This window comes from Sebastes umbrosus, chromosome 19 (genome assembly GCF_015220745.1).
Source record: "Sebastes umbrosus isolate fSebUmb1 chromosome 19, fSebUmb1.pri, whole genome shotgun sequence".
In the NCBI taxonomy this organism is placed as follows: Eukaryota; Metazoa; Chordata; class Actinopteri; order Perciformes; family Sebastidae; genus Sebastes; species Sebastes umbrosus.
The window spans coordinates 3,169,693-3,185,003 of NC_051287.1; the positions used below are offsets into that span (position 1 = coordinate 3,169,693).

The 15,311-nt window shown below is 40.5% G+C and overlaps 1 protein-coding gene across 1 annotated transcript in view; it reads right to left on the minus strand.

The window, feature by feature from the left end:
• The window catches only part of lhfpl2a (LHFPL tetraspan subfamily member 2a), a 44,793-nt gene extending 30,391 nt beyond the window's left edge, over nucleotides 1-14,402 (minus strand). Inside the window, exon 1 of the mRNA XM_037753356.1 lies at nucleotides 14,154-14,402. The gene's annotated coding sequence lies outside the window, so the exon portion shown is untranslated. The remainder of the gene's footprint in view (nucleotides 1-14,153) is intronic.
• Between the last annotated feature and the right edge of the window lie 909 nt (nucleotides 14,403-15,311).

Consider the following 15,311-nt stretch of genomic DNA (forward strand, 5'->3'; position numbering starts at 1 on the left):
TCCATTCAATTCTGTTGATGTCGCGCTACTAGCTACTGGCCGATAGCCGGTTGTTTGGGAACAGAGACGTTAACACATCCACCACGATACAGGCTTACAGCATACAGCACATGGGTGTATTATGAGATCATAAAAGTGATGAATTACACCCAATATATCCATTATTACAGCTGCATACAGCGAGCAGGAAGCTGGCAGAACCGGATATGTCATATGAGCGTGCAGGGCAGTGCACCTGTAGCTTCATTATCAACATATATGAGAGTGGTATTGGTCTTCTAATCAAACTCTCAGCAGGAAACTCATTTAAACTACTTTCCCAAAATGTCAGACTATTTAGACCTTTAAGTGTTTCGGTAGCTGCACACATGCACCAGCAAAGACTGCTGTTTTAATCTAAATCAAAGGTTGACTTTAATGAGGCTGTGTGACACATCACAGCACTAATATTGCATCCTCCGTTGCCGTCTGCATCTGTTTAACATTCAATCCTCTCTTCTTGTCTTCACTCTTTGGGCAGTAATGAGAGGCATGTGAGGCTAAACAGAGAGCATTCTCATTAAAATAACCAGCTCAGGAGCTCCCTCAGGCTAACATACACAACACAGGTGTTAGGAAGCAGCCGGTATCCAGGAGGACCCATTCACTCTCCAACACTAATCTGCTTCTGCAAAGTGTTCAAACAAGCCATTTTGGAGCGCTGAAGCTTTGCAAATAGAGACAGATATCAGGCACAAAGACAGATGTTAGTGCACCAAACATGTTTATCTAAAGTGTGTGTGAACAGCAAAAACTGTATTTTTATAAGTCATAAACTTTGTGTGGGAACATCTGTTAGAAACACAATACATATTGTTGAGTGTAAACTGGGTTATATCTTAAGACTGGAACTGAATGGGCATTACAGCTGCTGTCTATTCTTACAATACAAAACAGACTTACAATGACTTCATCATTGTGCTCTGCAGCCAGTGTGTGTGTGTGTGTGTGCGTGTGTTTGTGTGTGTGTGTGACTGGAACATTTTTGCAGGACTAGGAAACTGTTGCTGCATCAGCACCACAGAAACCGCTCAGTGGCAGCGCAGTGGATTCAGTATCACACTGTACATGTGGGACAATATTTTTCAGTCTCACAATATTTAGCACAATATTTTTCAGTCCTGTTAAATCAAAACACAAATGGCAGCTGATAATGATGCTTTACTTTGTCATGTAAAATGTATGCAATGTACAAAAAAAATGGTGAGACATTAAAAGAAGCAATTATTGTTCTTGAGAATAATAAGCATTGTCTGTTCCCGCTCAGCTGGGCAGCTGTATTACATTTACCACACATTATTTTAGGAGCCAGCGCTGAGACAGAGGGGCTTTGAAAGCCTTGCCAGGAGCTCTTCAAAGACGGGAGGAAAAAAACGTTGTGTTTCTGGAGCCTGGGCAGCTTCCGCTTTGGGTTTGGGTGCGAGCTCGGCCTGTTGACGGGAGGCAGAAACAATGCTGTTCCACAGCCATGATGAGCCTCATAAAGACGGTTTATGTCCACTTACATTTTTCTTTAAACGCTATACTCATAGGCGTTTTAGGACTGGAGGATCTTTTTCATTGTTCTAAGAACCCCCATTTTTATTGTGTCCACACCGCAAGAATAAGGAACACAAGAGACAATGCAGCACTGGAAACCGACATTTTTAAAAGCCTATTAGCCGTGTAAACAACAGACAAAACAAGACACAAACAACAGCTCGTAATGAAATAGATTGAAGAAAACATGGACAAATGGTCCAGAAGTTAACTCGTTAATGAGAACACACCCACTGAGCCAAAGAGTGAAGGCTAACCCAGTAGCACAAAGTCTAACCCAGTAGCACAAACTCTAACCCAGTAGCAGAAAGTCTAACCCAGTAGCACAAAGTCTAACCCAGCAGCACAAAGTCTAACCCAGTTGCACAAAGTCTAACCCAGTAGCACAAAGTCTAACCCAGTAGCACAAAGTCTAACCCAGTAGCACCAAGTTTAACCCAGTAGCAAAAAGTCCAACCCAGTAGCACAAAGTCTAACCCACCAGCACAAAGTCTAACCCAGTAGCACAAAGTCTAACCCAGTAGCACCAAGTTTAACCCAGTAGCACAAAGTCTAACCCAGTAGCACAAAGTCTAACCCACCAGCACAAAGTTTAACCCAGTAGCACAAAGTCTATAACAGCCGTTATAGCGGTAATAACAGTAGTTTTACCTCTCAGAACACAGGAGTTGCTGGTCTACCATGCAAACAAACGAACCAATTGATGCAATAGCATTTTGACACTAAAACATACGTACTTTGACCAAAATATGACTGTTTGGATTTGCATACATAGAGAACCCCACTGGGAAGCTGCAGAATGATATAAAAACCTAAAAAACTAAACAAGAATAATGGACCCACCCTTTAATATAATTATCCGTACATAAAAATCGATCCTCAGTGACATTACGGCCCTTTCTCGATGACATCACCCCACTAACGTCCAGCTCCATCTCCTCAGTCAGCGCTTTAATTCCCTTTGACACAAGCACACACCCCTTTCCACCTCCACACAGAAACACTTAACACTGCAGCACAAGCCGTTACAAAAGCACTCGGCCTGTAAAGTGAAAACACAAGGTGTGTTTTACTCCCTCCGGCGTACGCTGATTACACCCTCTGCACTAATGCAATGATTATCCACACTCTATCCAATTTCCTCTCATATGTGTGTGTCTACATGCATGCATATACGTACATACATGTGTGTGTGTGTTGCCTGTAAACCACAGACCGCACGCAGCACACAGAGATGACATCACCTCGCAGTGATTAGTCTGTTAGCTCAACGTTGAACACAACAGATGGCTGCAGCTGCATCATTCAGCGAGGCTGGTTTATAAATCATATTAGAAATAAACTGCTTTTAAGATTATAAAACAAGATATGGAATCAAAGAGGAAGAGGAGATTATGAACTTTATTTACGTTTGCTTTGTTCAGATGTGGTGAAGTCATCTCTGTATGATAACAGACAGGTGTATTAAGTGCTCTTTAATGTGGAGAGGAGGGTAATTTCTCTGGATTGGATAAGAGCCAGGTTTCTACCAGACATGATGACAGACATAATGGGCAAAGGGGTTTCACGTGAGTTCACACACACATGCACACACACACACACACTCATTACCCGCCTTTCAGGACTGCATTATGTGCTGCAGCCTCGCCAAATTGTGTTATCATGTCTATAATTGTCCTTTAGAGGCATCATCTTTCCTGTCTAGCCTCTGAACCCACAGTGATAAAGAGTCCCACTCAGTGTCACAGGCTGTTGGCCTCCAGGAATCTAACGGCTATAACGGCTGCTATAATGTGCCTAACCAGCCTGAGAAGAGGATAAGTGTTTACATCATCTGGGAAGTGCACGCCGGCCATTAAACTGCCCGAATTGAGCTACGTTGACACTTAAAATGCTGTTTAGGCGTCCACACACTGCATTTTCAGATGTTCTTTTTAAAAGGTCTGTTCACCCAAAACACAAATATAAACATCCCTGAGATTTCTGCCTCCACCACAATACAATAGAGGTAAACAGAATATGTTTTGTGTTGTTCACAGCATTGAAAAGTGCAGCCCATTTGCACGAAAAGGTGTATGAATGCCACGATAATTCGCAAGGAATTTAGCGTGCAATAAGAACACCTTTCTTGCTAAGACTGCTTATGGAGGGTGAGTGGGTTAGGTGGATGGGTCCAACAAACACAGGAGACTGGTGTTACGTTTTTCACGTGATTTTTAGTGGTGTTTGAGATCAGTTTTACGTACTTATGTTACCTTGTTTCTGTACATATTTACTTAGTTTACGTACTTGTTTTAAGCCCAACCATGAGTGGTTTTGTTGGCTTAAACTAACTGCAGGTGTTTAAATTTGGGAAAAAGAGAGCTTGAGGTTTTGATAATTGGTATCGGGAGAAAAAACGTTGGGTTGGCGCACCCCTAATGAACACCTGTATTGTGTGATCAGCCAAACTAAAACACAAAATAAGACAGTCGCACATAAAGTCACGGGCAGTTGTCTTAACCATAGTCAAAGTGCACATAGTCATTGTGACGTCATCCATTGGTTTTCTGGACTACGGTTTTGAAGCCTTGAGTTTGTCATTTTGGCCATCGCCATCTTGTTTTTTTGCAACCAGAAGTGAAACGAGAGGGTGGAGCTAAGTACAACCGAACTTGCAAAAAACTCTTGCCAGACTCGCTGCCCAACGACCTATCCTAACCGTAATCATTCAACGTCAATGACTAACCTCAACCATCTTGCGAGAGTTTCGCAGTTTGCGTGTTACCTTCTAGTCACGACCCCGTGGTAGTGGCCTGTCAATCACAAGGTAGCCACGCCCTGAAGCATCCCCTGCTTTATTGTCTATTTGACTCTAAATGGGACCATAATATACTAAATAAATCTCCAACGCAAATTACTGGAAGCTTTTAGAAAAGTAGTTCCCCTCAGAGTGAATGACCTCTGGGGCAGCGGGAATGTCAAAGGGAAGGGAAGGATTGAAGAAGAAGAAGGAGAAGGAGAGGGGGAGGAAGAGGGTACAAAGGCAGCTCCAGACGCCGGCCCCTGGGAGATGGATCATGGATGTCTGACCTAGAGACGCTCCAGTTAATTGTGAAACAAAAGCTTTACCTTCTCTTTCTCTCTCTGTCATTTATTCTCTAACCTTTGCTCTCCTTTCTCTTTTTCCTCTCTGAAACTTGTTTTCCCTTTACGCCTGCTCTCTGTCTCCTTACACTGTTATTACTGCCCTCTGTGATTCACTGTGTTTACTCTCCCTTCTCCACGCAGCGTGATCCTCCCCGCCGTCTTCAAATGTGCAAACACCACTTAGCTGCTGAGGGCCGACCCAAATGACAACAGCAAACAAAGAAATGCCTCATTCTCTGCAAGTATGCACATTTTATGAAGGCTTAGGACCAGTCAGAGCAAAAGGTCAACCAAACAGAGACCGTTAGGCAACCGTAATATGATGATATATGACTTACACTAAACCCCCAAAGATTTACACTAAACCCCCAAAAGATTTACACTAAACCTGCAAAAGATTTACGTTAACCCCCCGAAAGATTTAAGCTAAACCCGCAAAAGTTGTACGCTAACCCCCCAAGTTTTACACTAAACCCCCAAGTTTTATGCTAAACCCCCCAAAGTTTTACCCTAAACCCCCAAGTTTTACACTAAACCCCCAAGTTTTATGCTAAACCCCCCAAAGTTTTACCCTAAACCCCCAAGTTTTACCCTAAACCCCCAAGTTTTATGCTAAACCCCCCAAAGTTTTACCCTAAACCCCCAAGTTTTACACTAAACCCCCAAAGTTTTACCCTAAACCCCCAAGTTTTATGCTAAACCCCCAAAAGATTTACACTAAACCCCCAAGTTTTATGCTAAACCCCCAAAGGTTTTACCCTAAACCCCCAAAATGTTTTACGCTAAACCCCCAAAAGATTTACGCTAAACCTGCAAAAGTTTTATACATTCATATTACTTAGAAAGACATACAGTATGAAACAGGAGCATCACAACTGCAGTGAAATATTGATGCAAAGATGCTTTTCTGGCAAAATTCAGACAGTAAAAGAGTTCAACGCAGGAGGGAGAGTTGACTCTGAGCTGAACCTGAAACTGTGTTTATTTAACCGGAGCCATGTCGGTGCGGATCATACCTGAGATTGAATCAAACAGGATGCATCTGTTGACAAGCCTGTGGCTGGAAAACTAGCCTGGCAAATACCGGTTAAATTCAGTTAGGCCTGTTCCTATCAGCTTGTTACAATGGCTGCAGCTTTGGGGTGTATTGTTTAATCTTGTTTAAAGAATCAAACCTGACTGAATATCTTCATTTACCGATGAGACATTGGGGGAAAATCTGAAGACAGGTTAGCATTTGTTGGTGCTTGTGACTGTGTGGTCCCACAGGTGCTGTAACATTATCCCAGTCTAGAGAAGTGGTCACCCTCACCTGGAGAGCCCGCACACTACATATCAATTCACAGCTGCACAGACCATTAGGCAGATCTAGTGAAGATTAGTGGAGACGTTCAGTCAGAAGCTCCCATGGTTTTACACTAAATTTAACACAAAAAGGTTTACACTAAACCCTCAAAGGGTTTACGCTAAACCCCCAAAAGTTTTACACTAAACCCCCAAAAGTTTTAAACTAAACCCCCAAAAGTTTAACACTAAACCCCCAAAAGTTTTAAACTAAACCCCCAAAAGTTTAACACTAAACCCCCAAAGGTTTTACACTAACCCCCCAAAAGTTTTTAACTAAACCCCCAAAAGTTTAACGCTAAACCCCCCAAAAGTTTTAAACTAAACCCCCAAAAGTTTAACGCTAAACCCCCAAAAGTTTTAAACTAAACCCCCAAAAGTTTAACACTAAACCCCCAAAAGTTTAACACTAAACCCCCAAAAGTTTTAATCTAAACCCCCAAAAGTTTCAAGCTAAACCCTCAAAAGATTTAGCCTAGGCTAAACCCCCAAAAGATTTTACGTTAGCATTTCCTGCTAACTAGCTAACGGCATACAAAAGTAAGTGCTTTACTTCCAGGACCAAGGAGCGTTTCATTAACTAACCAACCTACATTTGTATGTAGAGTTATAGGTTAAAGAAAGCCCATTAGCTCATTTCACCGGGCAAAACCAATGTTTGCCGGCTTGAAATGACAGAACCTGCTTTTGTCTGCAATCAAGGACCCATTTTCTCTGAAATTACTAATAAATTCATGCGGTAAATCAACATTAACAGAAACGTCATGCTGTGGGAGAAGGGAAAGCCTGACAGGAAACCGTTACTAACGGGGGCAAACGGTCAACTACTGTGAATACAGTTAGTAATGTGAGCAGGATTAGGTCAAACCAGTGACCTGCTTTATATTTAGCATGAGTCACCTCTATTAAAACTAAGTCTGCCAAGGCAGGATGCAGAGAGAGACAGAGAGAGCGTTATAGCCGTTGGTCCTGCTGCTGAGCTCTCTGGCTACCAGCGGTGGTAATGACCGGTGACCGCCTGCCAGGCCAAACCAAAATAGGGTTTCCATGGTGCTGGTGTGAAACCAGGACCCAAACACAGAGAATTTACTGTAAAAGTGAATGAAAGCGAAACGACTCCGTTGGATAGCTTGACCAGTATGACAAGAGGACTTTTTTTAGAGCTAGATTCAAAATGAAACTACAGTAACTTGATCAGAATTTCCCACAAACCTCCCATTATGGTGAGAAAGCTCCATTATTACGTCTCCAAACCTCAAGATATTGTTTCCAAAAGCCTCGTTTTGTCTGACCAACAGTCCAAAAGCCAAATATATTTAGTTTACTATCAAATAAGACAAAGAAAGCAAACAAATTATCCCAATTTAGAAGCAGGAATTAGCTATTATTTTGTATTTTCTTTCATATAAAATGACTAGATCTGCAACAATTAATTGATAAATTGATTAGTTCTCAACTATTAGATTAATCGCCATCTATTTTATTAACCGGTATGAGTCATTTTGATTCTGATTGCAGCTTCTTAAATGTGAATATTTTCTGGTTTCTTTACTCCTCTATGACAGTAAACTGAATATCTTTGAGTTGTGGACAAAACAAGACATTTGAGGACGTCATCTTGGGCTTTGGGAAACACTGATCGACATTTTGAGACATTTTATAGACCGAACTACTGATCGATTAATCAAAATAGTTGGTTATTAATTTAATAGTTAACAACTAATCGATTAATTGATTAAATCGTTGCAGCTCTAAAGAACTTTTCCCAACATGTCAAGCTATTCAGTTAATTGGAAAAAAAAATAATTTGATAATAAAAATAATTGTTGTTTGAAACTTTGAATAGGTAATAAATTCATAGACTTCATCTCTTTGTAGTCTTTGTTTTCTTTCTCTTATATAAACCAACTGGAACATGAAAGCAAACCATGACGTTCAGCTGTGACACAAGCACAATGTACAATCTCGTGTAATCTGGTTCCATGACCTACGCCAAACTGAACATATGATACCATCTTATCGCACGTTACACATAGACTGCCTATTGTGGCGGGTCGTAACCTTTCGTGATTAGCATACAGCTGAGAGATCCCAGAGTGACTCCAGCTCCAGATTATATTATATTCAAACATGTCTGATCCAACATAAGCCGGTTAAAGGAAGACAGGAGGAAAACAGGAGATGCGCCGCTGACAAAGAGACATAAACTGAAGACAAGCAGCAGCGTTTAATGAGCCTGCAGCTGCTCTGGGACCAGATAAAGTGCTGGAGGCCATGCAGCTGCAAAACCAGCGTCCGTCTGCCGTGCATTCCCCTGAGACTGACCCCCAGCTCGCCACAAAGGAACACTGCAGATTCTTCCTCCTCATTTCACCCGACAGGAGGGTCCTGCCCCCCCCACCCTCGCTGCCCTCCACAAGTCATTCTCTGGATGTCTCTTTCTTTCTGTCCTCCACACAGGCCAACCTTGAATAGACAGAGGGGACGAGTGTAAGGGAGAGGGCTTTGTTATTATGAGGACCCCACCCTGCTGGGTTCCCAGTAAACAGCAGGCTGTAGAGCCGCTGGAGGTCGATGTACCCCCCCCAGGAGAGGCTCATCTCCGGGGGCCACGGGGAGGCCCAGAGGACGGGGAGAGAGTCAGAGAGAGAAGAAGGGTGATTAGCTCCAGCGCTGCCTAATCTAATCAGTGTGCATGACTGGCTTGTGTAGCATGGAGGGGAGGGGGGCACGAAGAGGGTTAAAGTTTACTATCATTCAAAGAGCTATGGAGGGTTGGGAGAGTTAAATCAGTGTTTCAGAAGTTCATCATGTAAACGCTGCTGATCACGTTTCACAAGGACGTGACGTATAGTTTGTAGGACCGTCCTCGAACAAAGAACTTCTTAGTTGACTAATCGATTAGTTGATTTAACCGACAGATCTGTGAAACTGAGTTTCTCCACAAAGAATCACACAAAAGCACCACTTTAAATCTGGTGTTTACCAGAGATGTGCTCATAAGTCTCTTGGAAAGAAGTCATTCAGCATGAAAAAAAAGCTTAAAAAACGACTAATCGACTAAAGAAATCTTCGTCGACTAAGACCAAACCGACCGATTAGTCGACTAAACGACGAAGAAGCGTGCAATAAGAATACCGTTCTTGCTTTTAGGTGTGTCATTTGTACGCTATGTAGTCTGTACTGACTGCAATGTAAATGCATCTGCATGAATATGCTACGATCGGAGCTAGTGACGTGGAATGAAAAGTGAGAGACCGCTTATAGTGGCGGGTGGGGAGATGGATGGGTCCAACAAACACACAACTTTCAACCAGGAGATCGATGATAGAGACCCGGTGTTTTAAAAGTTACGTTATTGGCGTGTTTCCCGTCCTTATGTGATGTATCATGTTGTTTCTGTACGTCTTTTACTTAGTTTACATACTTATTTTAAGGCCAACCGTGACATTTTTTCTAAACCTAAGTGACTAAGTAGGTGGTTTTATTACACCCTGCCTAGGATAAGGATAATATTAACGTTAGCGTGCAACCCAGAGTAACAATTCTGCAGCTTACGTTATTTCTGGCTTCACATGTTGCATTAAAATAAATTCAAGTGAATTACGTTAGTTTGAATTAGTTCAAACTTGATTTCATTAAAAGTGACCGCCCTCAGACATAAAACAGTGGAAAATGTCCTAGAACAAAAGCCTGTTGGACGCCCTTCTCCTCCTCTGTCTGTGCCGACTGTGACACAGAGTTTTTCCACTAACAGACCATCTCCGAACAAACTCGGACACAAGGCTGCTTTTAATTCACTCCTTTTAGAAGCCTGGAACGGAAAACCCTATAACGTAATGTGACCCAGTTAAGATTTGTCTGAATCTTTAAGACCGTCTTCCTTGCATTACGTCAATTTTACGGCCAAATAAACAATCTTCAGGGCAACAAGTCGCGTATTTTAATAAAAAAAATTCTGTGTTGTGTTGCTTTCATTTGAGCACTTCCTAGACTCTCCCGTTGAAAGTTTTATTAACCGCATAAAAGAATACTGTGGGGGTGGAATTATGACCCTAAAAAAGTGCTGAATATTGTAACTCGATGTACAAGTGCAACTGAGGAAATACGAGGCATATAAAGCAGCCTCGTTATCAGGGACCATCTACACTGGAGGATATCCACAGCAGGGCTTTAACAAACTGTATTCCAGATGTTGGTCCAAGCCGGCCGGAGTCATCTGATTTAACCTCTGACCCCGGAGCAGCCGTTCAATTAGAGGATTTCACACTCTGGTCATAGTGACACCACGGCTATGGCTTTAGTTTCAAACTCACACTGATAGTGCCCAGGTCTGATTTCCATCAGCGGGGAAATTTATGCTCATAAAAGTGTTTATTTAGGATCCAAATGCACGGAGATGTAAATGAATTCCTCCACTGAAGGGAGGAGACATATACTGACCCAGTCCCATAAACTGCAGCCAGCATCCTGGATTAATGACAAAAGCCATCAAAGTTCAAGAAAAGCACGAAGGGCAGATGATGTGGTCGGCATGAACGACATAGCAGTTTGGTTTTTTAACGTGCACTGAAAGTATCACCATCATCTGCACCGGGCGAAACAGAGGCTGGTCATATTATATTTTCTTTGAAAGTTTCTGTTAAAAAAACAAACATAAAAGAGTTTTCCAAAGCATCTGCGCTGCCACGCTGCCAACAGACAGAGACGCATGTATTATTTAGCTTTTCTTGTGGCTTAAACGGAGGGTCGTAACGATTGAAGGCTTTTTTTTGTTGTTTAATGGTCCAAACACGGAGCCCTGAGGGACCACGTGCACTGGCACTCCAACCACTGGCAACCTCGGACAACAAACCGCCATCTTTAATGCCATTCAGTGATGACCTAAGCGTCATTAAACATCTGAAGCTCAGTTGCGTGCTCTTTAAAAGAAAGAACAAATTACAAAGAAATGGCTCAAGCTAATTACAGAATATGGAGTCAGGACCGAGACCACACAGTGGCTGCACCGCTGCAGCTGGTAATAAAGTGACAACAATACGCTGAACAACTTAACATGTTGAATTTATGATTAAAAACTATAAAAGCTATAGTGTTAGAGTGAAGATATGTGAAACTAGAAAACATAAGGAACCCATTGGTACCAACCATTGGTGTCATGCTAGCTTGCTGGCAAGGAGGCTAAATAACGCTCCAAACTTACACTAAATTTTGGCGAGGAATAACTTGCATGGTCATTTTAAAAGGGGTCCCTTGACCTATGACCTCAAGATATGTGAATGAAAATGGGTTCTATGGGTACCCACAAGTTTTTTTGAAAGAATGGGATATTTCCGCCTATTCTAAATGACATATTTTTTATATTTCTGCATACTGGGGTCCCTAAACAGTCTTGGAATAACATAAATTGGGTATCACTATAAAGCTGAGACTCTTGTGGATCCAATGAGTCCAACTGTATTCATGTGTGATGATGTTAGTCCTCATAGTAGCCAATTCGTTGTAGTAAAATTTGACGTCACTATATAAAATGACCTGTGGTGACCTCTAGGATAGTCACAGCCTCATGAAACTTCACAGACACAAACTAGAGACCTAGAGCATTCAGAAGATGGATGGCTTCCTAGCTAGATTGACAATAAGGGGGTTTCTGAGCAGTTTCCAGAACAGACGTGCTTGCAATTCTTGCAGAAATCTCAGCATGGCTTTTTCTATGGTGTTCCTCAAGGTCTTGGTGTCTTAATGTGGTATTTTGGAGGGATTATTGATCATTTATATTAATTCTCAAGTGGTAAAAAATGGTTAAATTTAGAATCAAATCTGTGTAACAAATGGTATCAACGCAAAAATTGCTGCAACAACTTATGAGACATAATAGAGCATGGGGATGACCATCATATATTTCTATCATAATGTTCTAAACCCTTATACACTTTCATAATTTATTTTGACTAGAACAACTTGACAGTGTTCAGGTGGATCTCAAATTAATCTTCAGGTTCCCAGCTTTCAGATGATGTACACCACTTCTATGTGACATTTACTGTTGTCCTGCTATCTCCCCCTAAAGACCCCCTGTACCCCCCTAAAAACAGGTCTATTGTGGGTCTCCAGAGGGTTAATCTAGTAGCAGAGAAAGAAAACTCCACGTGGAAAAAGACAGTTCATATTGCTGTGATCTTTCCGACCACAGTGAATCAGTGACTGAGGTTTGGAACAAAACATCCCTCATGAACACTGTTGCAATAAAGAGCATCACACGTGGAAAAAGAAACACAGCTTGTTGGGGGGAAAGAAGCAAAGTTTGGGTTTTCTTTATGCAAAAATACATAACACATGTTCCTGACTCTGTGGTCCAAAGATATTAAATAAAGGTCTCTGCCCGCAGGACTCCTTTCTCTTCCACACACACACAAACACACTGGTCTACAGGTGGGACCAGTTCTCAGGTTTACTGTTGAAACACAAGACAAGAATCTGTGCCGCACTTTGTCAAAACCTCCGACACACTTCCTCTTGAAGTCACAAAAGCAGGGCAACCTTAGACCTTCAATATGTGGAACAGATCCAAGATCAGGTGTTTGGGGTCAGTGATGCTTTTCATATTGTGGAAAATTAAACTTGGTTGTAGCTATTCATCCACATCTATGGTGCTTCCAATAACGCTTATTTAATAGCCTGACAACAGTCTAATCAGCTGGTTGTATGGAGCGCTGAGAGAATTAATTGATTAGTAGATTAATTTGAGTCATTTTTCAAGAAAAATACGACACAATATCTAATTCCAGCTTCTAAATTGTGATGATTTGTTGTTTTCTTTGTCTTATTTGATAGTAAACTAAACATATTTGTCTTTTCAAGACAAAACAAGGCTTTTGGAAACATTATGTTGAGCTTTGGAGACATTATAATGGACCTTTCTCACCATTTATATATGCGTTTAGGGGCTGCAACTAACGATTATTTTCATTATTGATGAATCGATTAGTTGTTTGGTCTATAAAATGTCAAAAAATGGTGAAAACTGTGGATCCAAAAGCCCAAGATGACGTCCTCAAATGTCTTGTTTTGTCCACAACTCAAAGATATTCAGTTTACTGTCATAGAGGAGGAAAGAAACCAGAAAATATTCACATTTAAGAAGCTGGAATCAGAATCAGAATGACTCGAACCGATTAATCGATTATCAAAATAGTTGGCAATTAATCTAATAGTTGACAACTAATCGATTAATCTAGTCATTTACAAGAAGAAATGACTTCATATATATACTATTTATTTGTTATATCGTGATAAATATCATTATCAAGATATGAAATTAACTATATTGTGATAGAAGATTTTGGTCATCATGATATAATAAAATGAATGATGAATAAAAGACAGGGAATAGGTTTTTAAGTTTGATTTTGCATACAAATGCTGATTATTATCAGAGCTGATGATTAGTCGTTTAATTGATTAGAACTTAATCACTACTTTGATAACTGATTTTTTTAAGTCAAAAACACAACAATTGTCCTGTTGATAGTAATCTAAACATATTGGAGACATTATAATGGAAATGTTTCACCATTTATAGACTGAATAAGAGTTTTAATGTTTAATGTATGCGTTTTTTTTCATCTTTAATAAAACTTTTTAACTAAAAACAACGTAACAATGCACATGGTTTGTTGTTTAAGTTTCTCAACTGTGAAAAAGTGTTGCTAAATTGAATATTTGGGGATTTTAATGACTCTTAACTTAAAAACAGTTCTTATATTAACCAAGTTTGTTACACCATGTGCATGGCCAGTATTATTAATGATGTTAAAGACACATATATGAGTTAAAACTGTAATAATGGAGGATTTAACTGTCAGAACCTGGATCTCATATTATATTAGGGGGTCATACTGAGCTGCATCTAGCCGGACAGAGCATCACTCTGTTCGGCTTCAATGCCACGAGTTTCCCCCTTTAGAGCAGCTCCAGGACACAAAATACCACAACTAAACTAACACTGTAGTGAAAGTCTCGTTAAGTGTGGCTGAGAAGACGTGTTTCATAGATGAATAATGTCTCTATTGTTGTAGAAAAGTAGAGTTTTCTCTACTTACGTGTAACTGCTGGCGGAGCGGTTTCTCTGGAGCGACGCCTCTGAGACACAGAAAGGAACCTTTTTCAGTTTAAGTTGACTTGTTTGATTATTAGTTTTCGTTCCTCTCAGTTTGTCTTCTTCTTCATCCTCCACGTTTCTCTCCGGGGAACCACAGAGACAGAGGAATGAATGATTCCGTCCTCCTCTTCTGCCTCAGACAGACTAACCCACCGCTGGGATGACTGGGAGTGACTGGCAGCCGTTAACTCTGTCACCCAGCCAACCAACCAACCAATCACCGGTTAGCTCGCGGCTCCATCCAACCATCCAACCAATCACAGGTTAGCTCCCTTCCTCATCAACCAGTCACCGGTTAGCTCCCTTCTCCATCAACCAATCAGCCGTTAGCTCCCTCTTCCATCCAACCAATCACAAGTTAGCTCTCTCCCCCATCCAACCAATCACCGCTGCTCTTAGATAATGTCACTGACCGCTGCTGTGTTAATGTAGGCTGGGAAATAGGTTTATTTAAATTTTTCAGATGAAATAAAGAAATTAAAAGCTACATAAAACCAGCAAATTTACGACGGAGTATTAGGGCATTGAGGAATAAAGAAATCTGAGATTTCGAGAATAAAGTCATACATTTTTTTCTCGTAATTTTACGACTTTTTTCTCGTAAATTTATAGAATAGAATTTTAGAATGAAGTTGTAATTTTACGAGAAAAAAGTCGTAATATTACGAGAATAAAGTTGTAATATTACGAGAATAAAAGTTGTAATTTTATGAGAAAAAAGTCGTAATATTACGAGAATAAAGTTGTAATTTTACGAGAAAAAAGTCGTAATATTACGAGAATAAAGTCGTAAATTTACAAGAAAAAAAGTTGTAATATTACGAGGATAAAGTCGTAATTTTACAAAAAAAAGTCGTAATATTACGAGAATAAAGTTGTAATTTTGCTAGAATAAAGTTGTAATATTACGAGAATAAAGTTGTAATTTTACGAGAAAAAAAGTCGTAATATTACGAGAATAAAGTTGTAATTTTAGGAGAAAAAAAGTCGTAATATTACGAGAATAAAGTCGTAATTTTACGAGAAAAAAAGTCATAATATTACGAGAATAAAGTTGTAATTTTACGAGAAAAAAATCACCAAAAGTTAATTTCCATTT